This window comes from Netta rufina (assembly GCF_964035555.1).
Source record: "Netta rufina genome assembly, chromosome: 3".
Taxonomy (NCBI): Eukaryota; Metazoa; Chordata; class Aves; order Anseriformes; family Anatidae; genus Netta; species Netta rufina.
In genome coordinates, this window is record NC_140125.1 from 28,934,066 (window position 1) to 28,951,833 (window position 17,768).

General features: G+C 38.8%; 1 protein-coding gene across 1 annotated transcript in view; it reads right to left on the reverse strand.

The window, feature by feature from the left end:
* GREM2 (gremlin 2, DAN family BMP antagonist) overlaps nucleotides 1-16,749 on the reverse strand; it is a 40,301-nt gene extending 23,552 nt beyond the window's left edge. The window contains exon 1 of the mRNA XM_084285242.1: nucleotides 16,587-16,749. The gene's annotated coding sequence lies outside the window, so the exon portion shown is untranslated. The remainder of the gene's footprint in view (nucleotides 1-16,586) is intronic.
* Between the last annotated feature and the right edge of the window lie 1,019 nt (nucleotides 16,750-17,768).

Sequence of the window (17,768 nt, forward strand, 5' to 3'; positions counted from 1 at the left end):
GACATTAGGAAAAATTTCTTCACCATGAGGGTGGTCAAACACCGGAACAGGCTTCCTAGAGAGGTGGTTGATGGCCTATGCCTATCAGTGTTCAAGAGGCATTTGGATAATGCCTTCAATAACATGCTTTAACTTTTGGTTAGCCCCAGAGTAGTCAAGCAGTTGAACTAGGTGGTCTTTGAAGGTCCCTTCCAACTGAATATTCTAAACTATTCTGTTCTGTTAACTCTATCCTAAACCACATTTGAGGACTGATTTCAAGTCAAAACTGCTGAATTAGTTGGTGTGAATAGATGGTACCATAACTGAAGTACATGTACCTAACACCTGCTCCATCCTGGGGACCATGGCTGGGCACTGTGACACACAGCCCTAGTGGTGTCACCATGGGGGCTTCCAGAATATTCCCCACTGGTCTCCGCTCACTGATTTGAACAAGACATGTTTGATGGTGGCCTTTGCAATTCACTGTTTGTCACTTAGAGCCTAGATGCTGCCACTGCGTACCACTGCCTGCTCCATAGTTACTTTTGCCCATTAGGCAGGTATATAGGTGGGGGAATGGAGAAATGGCCACCTCCTCTCATTGTATTTCAGATAGCAAGAGAAGGACAAAGGGCAAAAACAATAGGTAAAGACCCTCAGCGAGAGCTGCTGGTCAAGCTGTGCACAGCTAACTTGGCTCACGTGTGCCGTTTGCTTTTGAGACATGGTCTACAAGGCACAGGATGTTTTTTCGCATGTAATTTGGTATGTAAAATGTTTCAGGAGCACTTTCATAACTCTCATCTGCTCTCAAATGTGGATGAGACAGGCATTAAGTGATATATTGGAGAATGCTGGCATTAATAGTTTGATCCAAACTCCAGACATGGACACAATCATGTCCTCAGAGATGTGAGACAAACACACTGAAGTTTACACAGCCCAAAACATCTGTATTGTCCTCGTGACAGCAAACACCCAAATTCCTCTCTGTTTGCAATACCTGTAATTAACAGGTGTGGAATAGTTTGTCAACAGTTGTCATCATGAAGCTATGATATTTGTTCTATAATCACAGTAATACCCTGTGAAGATGTATCCACTGTTGAACCCTCCCTTTCCCACAAAACCCAACAAATAAATAAATCAAGTTGTTCTCAAACTGACACTAAACACACACTGGAATTAAATTTCAGTTTCCCATCTGCCTTGTTTATTCTCCCCAAACTGAGATACGTTTAGAAATTTGATTTGCTTCTTTTCCTAATTCCCTAAAATTAGCCTACAGAGTAGAGGCATCTCTTCAACATTTTTGTGAGGAACTCCTCCTTTACCCAGGTATAGTCTAATATTTCTGAGTACATTATAGAGGTGAGGTGATATTGCATTGTGTGGTTTCCTAAAAGCCAGGAAACTCATTCATCTATGCACAACTTCAAAAAATAAAAGCTATTATTTAGTAACTGTACACAATTCTTCTAAGTAGTGTTGTTTCTTTGAGAAGACCATTGCTTCAGTATGTTTTTAAACCAATGCTATACTATATTATCTCATAACTTAAGACAAAGTGATGATCAAGGGGTCCCATTCTAACAAGAATTACATCCCTCATTTCCAAGGAATTGAAACAAAAGGAGTTTAATACAAGATGGAATCCTGAGATATATTATTACAGTAGAGCATAAGATGAAACTGCAAGAATTCCTGAAATACTAGGCAATACCGCAGTGTTTGTTACCAACAAGAAGCCCCCAACACACCTCTTTACTGTGCCCAGTAAGTTCATAAAAGAAAGGGTAGGAAAGATGGATGGTTCTCTGTAAATACTTAGCTAAATATTATTTGCATGCATTTATAGCTTTCACATGATAAATATTGACTTTACTAAAGCAAGCAGAGAAAATAATATTTTACTTCAACAGATCCAATAATTTTACTCCATTGGAATATTAATGCTGAAATCTTCAGGTTGAAAATACACAAGCCAGGTAAAGATCTGTCTTTAGGTAGATTCTTTGATATTCACAAGGCTCATGTGGATAAGAAAAGTACCACCACTAAAAATACCCAATTGGTCTGAAGTAACAAGAGATGATTACAAACAAGTTACTGTGACAAGACAGATGAAAAAAATATATATATATATATTGCCAAAAAAATTACCAAGAAGTAATTTGAAACAATAAATTAACAATATTTTTAGTCTTGTAATAAGTTGTGATTCCAGTACAAATTATCTTTCAATTCAATATCACATTTCCTTTTTTTTTTTTTTTGTAAATCTGAAATTGCATTTTAATTAATTAAACTTGATCTGTTAAAAAAGAAAAGAAAAAGAAAAGAAGAAAAGAAAAGAAAAGAAAAGAAAAGAAAAGAAAAGAAAAGAAAAGAAAAGAAAAGAAAAGAAAAGAAAAGAAAAGAAAAGAAAAGAAAAGAAAAGAAAAGAAAAGGATCAGGGAGAGGAAACTCCACAAACATCTGTTTTCTGTAATGCACCACATAAATCTAGACTAGTTAGCCCTAATCAAGGCTACAGGACTCCTTGGACATACAAGAGTACTAATAGCTGAACAGGTTCTGTAAACAATGGCTAAAAAGTTATCCCCTGAAAGTGCTTGTAAGGATGAACAACTAACCTCTTTTTAAACATGTACAGACTGGCACAATCACTCAGGAAGCTCAGGTGAATTCCATAAAGCCATGTATCTGCACACTTGTGTTTTCTTCAGTCAAATTCCTTTCCTCCCCCTTACACCAGTGCTATACAAGAACATGGGTCCAGGGATTCCTCTTGAGTGCAATTACATTGTGCCAAAAAAAATCATCATTAACATCTTGCTTGCTATCACCTCCTACCAGTGTTCAAGTGTATTCCATGTAGATCAATATCTGATTGACTGTAGAGCTACAGCAGAACTTCCCCCCACACACACTTTTTTATTTGTTATTAAAAAAAAAACAAAACTTTAACATTTTAGTGGTACAACTGCCACGGAAGCTAATATGAAAAGCTGAAAAGCAATGAAGTATAGTCAGAATCACCTTATACCCGACTGATTTACAACCCTGGCTTCAACCAAATTATGATCTGTCCTATAATGTTTCCTTTAGAGATGTCAGACCTTCTTAAGTCATTATGATCAATTTCAGCAATGGCAATAAACAATAGTCTATTTTTCTGAAGCTAATGGTAACTTTCCCACAATGTGTGCATTATTTGTGTGGTTCATAACACCAGTGCCTTTTTTGGTACAGGTTTGCTGCAAGGATTAAGTTTTTGACATTTGGCTGTAGCAGGCAAATCAAAGAAAAAAAGGCTGATCCTAATCTCTCCTCATGCACTACTAATACAGTATCAATGAAGAATCTAGTGTCTGTGTTGCTTTGTGTACACAGTTTCCAATCAAACTTCAGCCTTGTAAAATTAGTGTTTATACAGCAGTGTCTATCCTGTACTAAAATCATGTTCAGTGATCATCATTTGTAAAACCTCACAAGTACCTGGGAAATCCCAACAGCCTCTGAAAGGCTCACCAGCTCTGAACTATGACATTCTGGCCACCAGCACCGGGGACCAGTGCTTGTGTGAAGGCTTTACTGCATGTTGGGGGAGGGTGTAAAATGTGTCTAGCTGTACTTTAGATCTGATTACATCTTCTTATAGCTCTGAGGATTTTATCACCTTTAGTTCCAGAGTGTAACTTAACCTTTGCATTCAGCCCTCATAATGATCCTCCCTAGCCTTCAGCTGCACCCTTTTCCTTACAGAGGGAAATTCTCAGCACATGCATCCAAAGATGGGAGCATTAAGAAGTGTTCTGCAGCATTTCTCAATCTATCATCCATCTTTTTCCCTCAACACTTACCTTCTGCAAGGCTTGTCAAGTTCAGACTCAGTCAACCTAATCTATCTTCACAGCTTGACACACCGAATGAGAACCCTGCAAATTTCTTGATCACTTTTGTAATGCTGAGCAGAAGAAGTCTAAGTACTCTAAAATATAGCATTAAGGTGAATTGCCATTAAGCAAAAGTTTGTGGCTCCATTTTACCAAACTGGTAACCGGACATTCTTATTTGTAGAGTCATTTGACCTTCATAATAAGACAGTTTTCTGCATAGGGAAAATAGGTGGAAGGAAAGAAGGCAAAGGCTACTTTTATTCTCCACATATCTGAGCAGTGCCAGAGGTGACAGACACATGCAGATTCTCCATAAGTTACTCTGAGACTAAGCTGAAACACTCAGAATAAAAACAAAAGGCTCTTTTCTTTAATTTATGCATGTGTCAAGGTTTTATTGCAAGTCAAAGGCATGCAAGGTTGGGCTAAATAAGCATATTTTAAGTAAAGAGTAAGCTGATATGAGAAGGTGATCCAGAGAGACAGGCAATGTTGCAGTTATTCTTGATTAGTTATTTTTTGAGTTGGGTAAAATAACTTAATCCCATGAGAAAAAAAAAAAAAAAAAAAAGAGAAAGAGAAAATGGCTAAATACTTAACCTTTCTTTCCCCATGCTTCCAGCATGTCCTGGAGAGTAGACCAACAAGCAGGAGCAAACAAAATTTACAAAGGTGCAACCCTCTTTGCAGACACCAATTACTGCTCTCTTAAGATTCAAAAACATGCTAAAACTTGTCTTTTCCATTTTCCCCTTCACATTTCTTCTACAGACCTCTAACTACAACTTTGTATCAGGGAAATTGTGTCATGCCATAAGATGATTTGAAGAGACACTGCTGTCTCAACATACCATGAAGATGACTAAATAGTGACAAAGTAAATCATCCCTCAAAGATAAGTCAATAGTGAATAAGTAATTTTATCTGTCAAGAATTAACATGCAATGAATACTTGGAAAGGTTACTCAACATAAAATCTGTTAGCAGTTAGACGTGAGTTCCCTCACACATGCTAACTAAGGAAGCCTGCAGAAGAATAGATCCTATTTGACTTCTTGATAAAAAGCTTTAACAACAGCAAGTGGTACGTATAAACCTCTAGAAAAGGATTATGTCCTAAGAGATTGTTAGCTTACAGACAGATATCTTACAATAAAGACATACTTTTTAAGCATTTCTCAGGAAATGTGTTCACTTTCCATTTAAAATATTTGAAATGACTACTGAATGAGTGAGTTTATGATAAATAAAAAAATAGTTTATGAAGAATAAAAAAACCTATAGGTGGTTAAAAAATTGGTTGAATAAAAGAAATACTCAGAAACCATAAACTGTTTGGAATTTAACCAGCAATTAAAGCTGACAGACCACTTAAAAGCTTACCTTGCTTTTCACTTGTTACTATTTGCATTTTTCTTTCTTTTTCCTTTTTTTTTTTTTTTTTTTTTTTTTCTGTTATGTAAAGGCATTAATCTGTTTGCATTTTTTTTCTTGAATATACTTTTCAAGTTCTTTTATATACTTCTAGCATGTCATCATATCTGTCCTACAAACTCTGTGAATGCATAGCTTATGATGTTTTAAAAATTCTATTTAATTAAAAGAAATTGGGAGTCCTGATAAAATGTGCAAGCTGCAGTTGTATATCCTGAAATCTAGGCTGTAAGTATACATCACTTAAATTTTCCTATCTTCTTGAATAAATAGATCCTTCAAGGTTTCCCAGATAAGATATATTTTACATTACTTGGGCTATCCCAAGAATGTTTTTGCTGCTGTGTGCAATTAGAGCTGAAAGTGCATTTATCTTGCTATAAATAAGGTGACTCTTAAAGAATGAAGTTCAGAAGTGTTAATTTCAAATCTTTAGTGAAGATATCTTTGATAGGGTAACCCCACATCTCAAAGTAACTAGTTTAGTTTCACTCAAATTTGAAATAAATTCTGACATTTATAATATATGCAAATTTGAAGAAAAAAAAAACTTAGAAAATATGATAGAATAATTGCAGAATTATATTGAAATTTTTATTATAAAACCTAAGTATTTACATAGCTGTTTTGAAAGTTACCATTTATGTATGATGTCAACTCAGAGCTACCCCTAAAACCACACTGAGCAGAAGTGTAACTTAATTGCTCAGAAACAATCCATGTATGGAATCACTCAGTTCTTCGGAAGCAAATCCTTTCTTTCCAACCATACATATGCTTAGTAAATACTGGTTCAAAAGAGAAAAGTGAAAAGAGAAAAATGTGAAGGCGATTAACTGTTGTCTCTTTCTTTTGCTACAGTAAAAAACACACTTTACAGATACCTTGTGTAAACCATGAACAAAAAATTTGGATACACAAGTTTAGAAATGAAGATAGCAGAGCAATACACAATGGCAGATCTTCCCACTATATAGAAGACATAGTTAGTAGTGCCTTTTTTTTTAAGCATAAAAATATTTTTGCATTGTATTAAAGCACTGTTCCACTCCTCTGTAGAGCAATTAATTTAATCCAGTGTGTGCAAATTTGCATTAGAATTCACATCCTTATAGGCCTTGCAGTAAGGCAAACATCATTTGTTTTTTTACATTTATACATACTGTCATGGCAACCTCTTTTACACACTATTCATATTCATATAGAGATATAACACTGTAATAAGCATTGTAATAGAAGAATTATAGCCTTTTTTTTTTTAGTTTTAATTTACAGTAACAGTTTTTACAACCTATAAAGCAACCCATGAGGCCCATGAGTTCAAACAATGATTGCAATAGCCTTTGCCATTGTTCAGTATATAAAAGAGTGCTGGTTGTTGGGCTGTCTCTTCAATAGAAATCTCATTTGAGATCTTCCACACTCATCACTGAGCCTGTATACCTACCTGCTGCTTGAACTAGACTACTAATGTCAATGAGCATTAATGGGGTTTTCAGGCCGCCATATTCTGCACTTAGCGTTGCCAGCTAGAGGACACAAAACATTTTGAACACATGCAGCACAGCTTATAAGCCAGTTTCACATAGATTTTGATTGTACCATTTAGATTGTACCATTGCACCTGTCTTTGTGACAGGTGTAACAAAGAAAGTTTATAGCAGAATTAAGAAACAACCAAGTGCCTAGGAGCAGAGACAAGGGCAGAATGACCACTTCAACACAAGTTTAGACTTTCGCCTGCCTAAAGTGACACCATAGCCATAGGCATCATAACAAGGAAGCAATACTCCTTGGACCATTAATGCTTTTAAGAAACGATTAGGTTTTGCCACCCTGAAGAAATTGGTCATGAAATGAAAGCAAAAGTCCATCACAGCAGATTCAGGAAAGGCTTACAACTAGCAAGAAGACAGCACTTTAAAAAAATAAAAATGAATTGTGACTCTTATTTGAAAAAGTCCACCAGCATTGCTATCTGACTGATTTTAGAAGTTAGCATCATGCGTCAAAATGTTAACAAACTTATAGTAGATTTTGATGAGTTACTTGAGGCATGGTAAAATAAGCTAGTTTTCAAATGTAGTTAGCACTTTTTAAGAAAAATGAAAAAATATCCTGGGGGAAAAAAATCTCATTTGGAGTCCTTCATAACCAAAATATCTTATATTACAGTTCACTTTTATTGACTAATGAAGTGTCTCTTTAACTAATATAAAACAAACCATCCATATGCTTATATGACAATAAAAATGGATTCTTAGGATTTTTTTTTTCTGTTGTCCTGTAAACAGTAAGAATAAACATAAAGCCAAGATAAATACAGTGAAAAATATGTTTCAATATTCTCAACTGATACAGCTAAATTTCAGTGTGAGGGGAAAGAAACAACAAGTACTCCATTAGCACCCCGAACGCGCTATATTTTACACGTTCAGAAAAAGTTAACAGCTTAAGTCAATCATGTTTGACCGCTATACAGTTATTTATACGAGTAAATGAAGCTGGCGTCCGAGTGGGGAGATGAACTGGCAACTTGCCGCAGCCTTGAATTACAATTTGTATATAATGGAGCAAACTGCAAGTGCTCTGATTGTAGCATATCTATATGGATGAAGCTAAGCAGAAGAGCTCAAATAGGCAACATTTTGATTTGATTAATGATAAAGCAAGATAAAGACTTCTTCAGTATTCAGGTGAAGTTGCCCAGGACAGACCTGAAGAAGAACTCGGGCCCCCCATGACCAGACTGTCAGCAGAGTTACATAGACAACTTTATCTCTTGAGACAGGAAACCCTTGTTACAGACTTCTCAGCCATGAGCCTGCAGTTCTGCTGTCTGAACAGAGCAGCTAAACCCAAAGTGAAAATTCCTGTTTTTGTTGGCAGTCTCAGAGGCTCCACAACACTGGACTGCACCATGGCCATCATTGCTATAGAGAGGCTCAGATCATAATGAAATAGCTGGGAAAGGTCATTTTCAGTGATTCTACAGTTTTTTAAAGATTATTTTACATGGGATAGGAACAAAGGAGAAATGAAATTGTTCCTTCTTAGAACAACTGTGTTGAACAGAACAAATGAGTTTTTTTCAGACTTGAATATTCGGGAGTAGATTAGCTATTCACAGTGCACGTTATATGAATGGCAGAAGCTAGTGTTTTGGGGGGACTTTACGGAGAACATACAAATCCATATATTTCATATAAAAGAAAACAAAATATCCTTGCTTTTTAGGCTCTTTTGTAAAAAAAAAAAATATATATATATAGTAATAATGAAAATAAAATAAAATAAAATAAAATAAAATAAAATAAAATAAAATAAAATAAAATAAAATAAAATAAAATAAAATAAAATAAAATAAAATAAAATAAAAGCTGAGAGCAGCTTAGAAATAAGCTGATTTCCCTGTCTATCAAACAACTGTATTACTGCACAGCATGAACAGCTCACAGCAGTAGTTTCCATAACCAACAGTGCCTCTGTCCTACAGTTCCTACTAATTCCCTGTAAATTATGGGAAAAGTCCACTGGCCTTTTCTGGTTTTCAGAAATACAAAGCGATTCGCTGACCACTTTTACAAATGACACTTTGGAGGTGATTAAAACATTTACAATAGTAGCTTATGTATTGCATTGTGATTATGCATCCAGTTGATATGTCCTCCATATGTATGTCATTCATAGCAGAATTACTTCATTCTATTTTACTGAGACACTGTACTTGTGTACGTGTAAAAAGGCAGGTATCTGGTGACCTCTTAATATGTATTTAGGAATGGAAATTCATCCCTGTGGCCTTTTCTTTCTCCTGAATTCACTCTCTAGTTCAAACATTGGCCAAGGCACAAATAAACAAACATTAGTAAATACGAGACTGGACTACCATTGCTTCTCAATGGTAGTCTGCCAATATCAGATACGGATCCAGAGACATTGCTGGGTCTGCCTCTTCCAGAATAAATTTTCCAAGAAGCTACACCCTCGTCTAGCTTGCTTAGATTCTGAAAATCACTGTTTATGACTGTGGCTATAATATTTGACCTACCTTAAAATGCCAGGAATCAAACCACAGACTTTGGAAAGCAACAGGATCCATAAGCTCCAGACTCGTCAGTTTGAGAGTCTATGGTATGAGAATCCCAGTTCTAAGCCACATTGATGGCTATGCCAGGATAACGCTTTGGATTCTGCAAATCACATCCATATTGTGAAGTCTTTCAAAGTCTGGCATAGTCTTAAATGGACAACAAATCTGTTTGTCGGATAAAGTCTGAACTGCTAAATAAATAGCGATAAGTTTCCTAATACTACTGGGCAGAGTGTTCCTGCAAGTACAATGTGTGTTTATCAATTTCCCACTGAGCTAGCGTTGACTTCCAAATTGCCTTTAATCCTATTATAGTAAACATAGTACGGCCCTCTGGCAAACAAGAGTAACATTCTTCCTGTAATATCATATCCTTCGTTTAAAGAAACCTTAGAGATGTCCAGAAAAAAAAAAAAATAGGCTTGACTTGGAATGACACAATAAAGTTGTTTCCAAAAAAGCTTAGGTTTTTATAAAATATTAGATTTAAAACAAAACAAAACAAACAACAACAAAAAATAAGAAACAAGCAAACAAACAAAAAATCCACAAACAACACAAAACAAAACAAGATTATTTTTATAAAGGGTCAAGTGGCAATTTCTGATAGGTATTCAATAGAATGTTTGCAAGTATCACACTTTCAAACTCAGTTACCAAAACAATAACATAAAAATATTTTTACTGGAAGCAATCTACCTGAGCTGAAGGATAAAGCAACTGGCATTTGGGGTGTAGAATTTAGAAAATAATAAACTTTAGCTTGTGAAGGTATTTTTTCACTGCTCCATCAAGAAGAAAGAAAATCAAGTGCAGTGAAGTTAAAAAAAAAAAAAAAAAAAAAGTGGATAAAGAAAAACAAATGGATTTGTTATGGCACAAATTGCATTTAAAGCTTCTCTTCATTTGGGAGGAATTTATGGTAGACCAAGGTAGCATTTGTCTTACAGTTATTAATACAAACAAAAAGAAAAAAAAAAATAGATCAAGCTGTTGAATAACATCCTGTAAAGTGAATGAAGGGACTTTGGAAATCTCAAATCAAGATAGCTTCAGATCACAGAAACTAGCTCATCTTCCAGCCATATGCACTTCTCTCAGTTGGCTCAGAGACATTATAGGAAAAGAGTCATCAGATATAACAAAAATAGCATACAATGGTGCTATTTTCAAATATTTCCTGTGAGTTTATAAAGCTTTACATTTTCCTAAAAATCAGTTTATGTTACATTTGAATGTTTATGTTACATCTTCAGTTTCAGATACCATTAAGAAGTCACAAGTCTGGGGCTATGATTTTACTTAAGGACCAGCCTCAATAAGGAGTAGAATAAATAAATCAACAATCTTGCCCTACCTACATAGAATCTAAGATGCTTATGATTTGTAAGTATTCACATTTAGGAATATCTGGGCAAAAGCTGTTCTCCCTGAAGTATTGGGCAAAGTTTCCATGGGCTTCATTAATGAAAAATATAGACCAAAGTCAACAAACATGCTTAGCATAAATCCATTGTGTGCCATAATCTGAAAGGTGTCAGCCAAAGAACAAATTAAATAGAAATACAAATGATAGCCATCTCTCCCTTCATTAGGAGATGTTACTGGATGTATCCATTAAGTCATGCAATAGTAACACAGAATATATTCACATATTTCCCATCTTCTCTGCTGTCAACCTCTTCTTGTTCCTAAGAAAGGACATTGAGCTCCAAATTATGTTGATGGAACAGAAACTGACAAACGATAGATGGTTCATAACAAAAAACATGCCTAGAGCAAGGAAGTCTGACATCTGAGAGCTGGGATGTTTTCAGTTTGGATAGAAGCTCTGACCCACTATTTACACCCCTGTCCCAATCTCTCCCACATATTTTAGATGACTACTTTCCAGATGTTATCTGTATGGAGACTGGCCAGATTTATGGGCAGGATCCTGCTCAACTCTAGGCCAAACTAGTGTTTTGGCCTCACTGGAAATGAGATTAGGTTGGAGATTTGCACCAGGAAAAAACTGCAGTTTCTTGCCAGAAACAGTCGTGCAGAATTTTTACAATGCTGTTTATTTTTTGGTTAGCACTACTGTAGAACATCAGGCTATTTAGCGCTAGCATAACAGCACTTAAGCAGACTAATAGAATAGACTATACATGGCTGTAATCCATAACAAAACTGCATACAAATGAAGAGAGGCAGCTAGCTCACTCGTAGCACCAGCACAATAAAGCTTTCCATTCTAACAAGTGTTTGTACAAGGCATGGTCAATAATGCATTCTTCATGAGTTGTAAAAATGTTGTTTCCAAGTTTTAAGAGAAGTTAAAAATTTAGGAAATTTTTAAGATTTATTGCTATTAAATCCACAGTCTGATGTTATATTTGTGCATTGCCCATCACACTTAATAAAAAATGTTTCCAAAACGAAATTTGGAGGGTAAATGATATATTTTCCTTTCTCAGTGTATTTTTGTTCTCCCACTTCCTTAATGCAAAATAGGCAGAAATGTAATCTTTATGAGACTTTTTGTATTTGAATGCATCACAACTTTAATTTCCTCTGAGTTTCATTACAAATGATAGTTTCTTCAAATACTCACTTCCTATACAGTAATGACTTTGAAACTGTCTAACATGGGAAAAATGTACCTTTTTGTTTCTATACAGAATCTTGTAGTGAAAACAGTAGCATGCATATTTCTATATACAAAATATATTTATGATATAATTCTATATGGCAATATAGCCTCTAAAACACTGACCTTCGTAAATCCCCTTTAATTTTATGACTAATCTAAAATACATGTATGTTGCTATAACTAGTATATGCTTTATAAAGACAACAGTAACAGAAAAAAAAATATATGTGCAAAATGTCATAGATAAACATGGTTATAGTCACAAGAAAAAAAAAAAAAAGAATGTGAAAGGTAGATGCTGTAAGATGACTTTTTGAAAAAGGGCAGTTTATAACTAAAGTTTCCATGATTGTATCACACTGGATATTGAAAGATGGACTGCCTTGTGTTTTACAGCAAGAAAGATTCTTAAGGTCTGTTTCCCTTTCTGAAGCAGGCTTCAAAAATCTTTTTTTTTTTTTATAAAAGATTTTTTTTATTTTTATTTTTTTTTTATAAAAGTCATAAAAGGCTTAATGCACTGAGAACAAAAAATACCATGTTTTCAAAGTGGCATATGCATAACCCAGATAACTCATCTTAAAATCTTCACCCCCCCATAGCACTCTACTAAAATAAGGTTTGGAGTAGAAAACCTCTAGTAATAGAAATATAGTCATCTGAGAAACAATACAAAACAAAAACTCTTTTGTTTTTCAATTCATATTGCTCTGAATAGCACAACATTTTCTGCTTTTTAAAAGCAGTTTGGAGCAGTCACAGTGATGCAGAACAAGGAGGATATATATATACATATATATATATAATTCACGATGCACACAAAACCCTATGACTTACATTATGAACCCCATGAATATGTGCATAAAACTGTAGTGTCAATAAAAGCCCAATTTTTGCAGGAATGACAAACATCTGCTATTGACTAAAAAGTATCTGAGCATTAATGGCTCTAATCATATATTTCCTAGTTAGAAAAGTTTTCATACAAAATGTAATGGATCTTCTATATATATGTATATATATTTATAATATTTTTTCAGAATAACAGCAAACTAAGAAAAACAAGAAAGTGCAAAAAAGTCAGCCAAGTCACCAAAGAAACAGAGAAGTGTTTTCGTCTTTAAAGTGAAAACTGCACACAAAGACGCTTTAGAGTGTTTTAATCAGAAGCTGTAAGTGGATGTTTCTGAACATCTATCTGGGGATCACATATTCCCACTTGCCTGGGACAACTGGACTGTACGGCCACACTCTCTTTCTCTTGATGTGCTGGGGCACAGGAATGGCCAGAACAGGCTGCACCTTCTTCAAAGGGACGTTTCTGGTGTGTTATGGGAAATGTAGTCAGGCAAGATGCTGCACTCACAAAACACAGCACTGCATTTCTAAATGACAGTTTTTACATTTCAAGCCAACATTTTTCACTGCTTCCAAATGAAATGAGGAACATAAACACAGCCTTGTAAACCTTCACACGCACCAGAGTACGGCCAATGGCAGGGAAGCAGACATAAAGAAGCACCCGTAGTCTTTTTCTGTGAACAACTGTTGTGTTCACATTCATCAGGCAAGCACAAGGTTGTGTTATCTGAAGTTCTCACTCAAAAAAGTCTGCAATCACATAACAGACTATTAAACACACACACACAAAAAAAAAAAAAAAAAAAAAAAACAACAAAAAAAAACCAACAAATAAACATATAAACAAAAAGTCACAACTACCACCTATCCATCTTCTTTTAGAACTGAAATGTTCTCGGTGTGTGTTCATACAAGTAAGGCAGCCACAGTTGGTTTCAGGGTCGTGCTCTTCCACAGAGCCAGAATGAGCTTCTCGGTAACACATCTGCAGGCAATGGTGCCAGGAGCAGGGAACAGCCAACACCCCAGGGAAAGATGGCTAGTGTCTGCTCCAAACTGTGCTGTGTATCAGCACTGCAAATTGACTACATCTATGTTAGCAAGCAGCACAGCCCAACAGGAACAGAAATATTGAGCAAAACAATTATGTGGAGGAGACTTTGTGTCAATGCTAAATGCATTTCCTAGGGTTTTACTTCAGGCTGGCTCTGGTCTGGTCCCACGGACTGAATTTCCAGCAATGACTCAAGCACATCTTCCAGTTTAGATTCAGCCTAAAGGAATTCAGCTGGCCCACCATGAGGTATATGGAGATGGACAGTAAGTGGGAACAACTGTAAGATTGGCGTCAAAAGAGCACTCCTGATATGAACCACAACCCTAATATAAATGCACAACCACACCCATGAGCATCTGTGAGAGTGAAGTGAAAGAGCTTATTGTGCAGCTCTTGAAGAGACTCTTCAAGTGTCAGTAAATCTGCACGGTGACTTCGACTGTTTGGGTTCATACTTCTACATGCAGTGCTACTAAACTTACATTGAAATAGTTCTAGCTCAAGCATCAGATTCTGGTAAACTGGAATTTTCCAGTTACCAAGTTTGTCAAGAAAAATCACAGCAGGACTGAACTATTTATTACAAAAGGGTATGGCCCAGATCTACTTGATTTACACTTCCATAAACATTGACAAATGATGACTGAAACCCATCAGTTTCCACAGGACTGCACATATCTATATACCTCAGCTGGAAATTCAGATTATTTTTTACCCTCACCTGGTACTATGGAAAGAAACAAAAATCCCCTCAGTTCAATTCTTCAACTTCCTATGCATTTGTTCTATTCCACTCTGAAAGTCATGTTTCATGACAGTCTATTTGAAAGACAAACAAAAAGCAAATAGATCAGCTAAACCAATCAGCTCAAAATCTGAAGTTAATGGCATTTATTTTTGTGCCACCCTTTCAGAGCCCCTTCTGATGCTTTTCACTTCCTTCACGCCACTTATCATCCCACACAGGAGGTTGAGCAAACCTTGCAGTTACCAGATGCACTTCCCCCCAAGCACCAGAGCTCTGCATGCACAGTGGGCAGCAGGAGATGCAAGAAAGCAAAATGCTACCAGCTAAATCTGTCCCTCATTCCACAACACATCTAGCAAATAGGTCTGCCCTCTTCAGTTTCACAGTAATCACACAGTCTTTCAGAATTTAAGACTTTGCTGCCCTTCTTGGACAACGGCAGTTCATGGGGACTGTGCAAGAAAAGAGAGGTCCCTTGCTCTGAGCCTGGGTACTGAGACTGAACCCTGATTCCCAGTAATAACCAGACTTCTTGCTTCTGTTCAGTTATTTTGTTAAGGGCTCTGCTATCAAATCTTAGAACAGTATTGTTTCTCCTCAGTATTTGCAAAAGCCAGCCTGGAAATTATGCGCGAAGGTTAGCAAGTGAAGCATCTGTGTCAAAATATACCAGGCAGCACATACTTCTTGGAGTTCAAGCAACAAATTAATTCCCTCACGAAGCACAGTATCTGTATTGTATCTGCGCTGGCGGGAAGTAAGGACTCTGAAGTCACGCTGATTTCTCCCCGCTTTAGTGAGAAACAGCCTTGAAGCGGCCTGATAAGCAGCCTGCTAATTAGGGCCGTGCGCGGGCACTGCCCTGCCGCTTCTTGCACCTGTTGCCTGGTGATTCCCAGGAGGGCTGTGGGATTCCTGGCCTGGGGGTTTTCCTCGGGGGATGTCTGCCACTGCCGTGGTAAGATGGAAGCTCACCTGACAGTGGTCATTGGGCTTTCATTCAGTTGATTCCCCCCCCCCTTTCTCAAAAAAAGGTTTAACTTGTTATGAGCTGTTAATTTCATCCTCAAAAATCCACTGAAAGTTATATAACAGCTTTCACAATAGCAAGCTAAAAGAGTTGTTCAGCCAAATGCCAGTGCAATTTTTTACAGGACCTGTGACTCCAATTCTGCAAGACCTGTGAGAGTGCAAATATTTCCTTAGCTTCAGCACAAAGTCAGGCAGGCGCTCCTTGTGAGACAAGACGTGGATTTGGATCATTACTGTCATTCACAGGAGGAATGAGCGGCGTATGTATGCACTTGTACAGATTTACAGCTCCCAACTTAAAGTAGTGCTGTTCACTCTTGGAGATGATCACTCCTGGGCTTTCATAATCACAACCCATCATTAACCCAAAGCAAGGAAAGAAGGGTACAAAGGGGCACAGGTTTCAAGCGCGAGGGGGTGGGCGGCTTTTCTCTTTATTTTTTCTTCTTTTTTCTTTTCCTTTTTTTAATATATATATATATATATTGATGCAGCTTTCCCTCGGGGAGCGTGGGGACGGGACGCCACGGGGCTTGGGCCCCGCAGGTGACTCGGAGCGACGCCGCCGAGCCTCGGCGCTGCCGGGACCCGACCTCAGCGCCCTTGGGCGCGGAGACGCCCGCGGGGCCCCGCGTTGCCCCCGGCGGGGCCCGCTCAGGGAGCGTGCCCGGGGGCGGCGCCGCGGGGTTGCCGAAGACTGCGGCGGGGCTGCGGGGCGGCCCCGCGCTGTCAACGCCGCGACGGGTGTCGGGGGGCAGGGGTCGAGGAGGAAGAGGAGGAAGATGGGGGAGAGCAAGCGGGCGGCCGCGGGCTGGTGCCGGCTCGGCGCCCCCCCGTACCTGCAGCGAGGCGGGGATGGGTCTGCGGCGCGCTCCGTCCTGCCGGCTATAGATCCAGACGCGGCGTGCAGCGGGGTCGCCGTCGTCGCCCGCCGGCGGTGGTGTGCAGCCCCGGCGCGGTGCGGATGCCCATAGGCGCCCGCTGCGGGAGCGCAGTGCCCGGAGCGAGCGAGGCGGCTTCGCCGGGTCCCGGCTGCGGAGGGGGGGAGCTCGGCACTGGCTCCTCTCAGCCACTGCCCGAGGAGAGGATCAAGCCCCAGCTTTCGATTGGCTCCGGTGGCCAAACAGCTCACACCAGCCTCCCTGCCCGCCCGCCCGCCCGCCCGGCTCCCCGCCCGCCTCCCCTCGCCGCCGGCCGCACACGCTCCGCTGGGCCCTGGCAGCCCCTGGGCTGTGCGCGGCCCCGCCGGCACGACGAGCCCCCCCCGGCCGCCCCCGAACCCCCCGGCCGTGCCTCCGCGGGGGGAATGCCCGCCCCGGCTCTCCCGGGAGAGCACCCGCGGGTCCCCCGTACGCCGTCCCCCGCCTTGGGCCGGAGGACCTGCGCTCTAAGAGCCTGTGACATTCGGTGTCATGCTCGAGATCCAGCCTCGCTGGTGCTAGGAACGTGTTTTTAAATATCCCTATCGAGTAAAATTAAAAGCATGCAGAGCCCGATCACCTGAGGGCTCAGTCTGAGGTAGGACAAAGCAGTCTTTGCCTAAGTTCAGTTTGCTTTTCTTAACGCTGTTTGGGTTCCTAGCCCTGACTTGGTCAAATCCATGTCAAACCGTGGCATGCACAGAAAATAGAATCAGGATGCTAAGCCTCCTGTTCCTGTACCCAGGGTTATTAAATCACAGCGACTGTGACTGTCATTTCCCGGTACATCTTTGATGTTGGTATTCCCCTTTTGCTCAGGATGACTTCAGTGGCCTGTAGAAAAGACGTTTCTCTCCCTCAGACGTGCTATTGTATAATGTCAAATCTTAGACCTGTCTTCTGGGGGAAATGGCAATCCTTTGGTTTCAGCATGGCCCTCTGTTTAAACAAGAATACAGTAGAATGAGATAAATAGGCCCTTTGGGTTTTCTCAGCGCAGGAAGATGTTGTAATATTTCCAGTAAACATGTTGGCAAAATTGCTTATTAAAAATTAGGGAGAACAAAATGATCAGTTATAACAGACGCACTCTTAATTAAT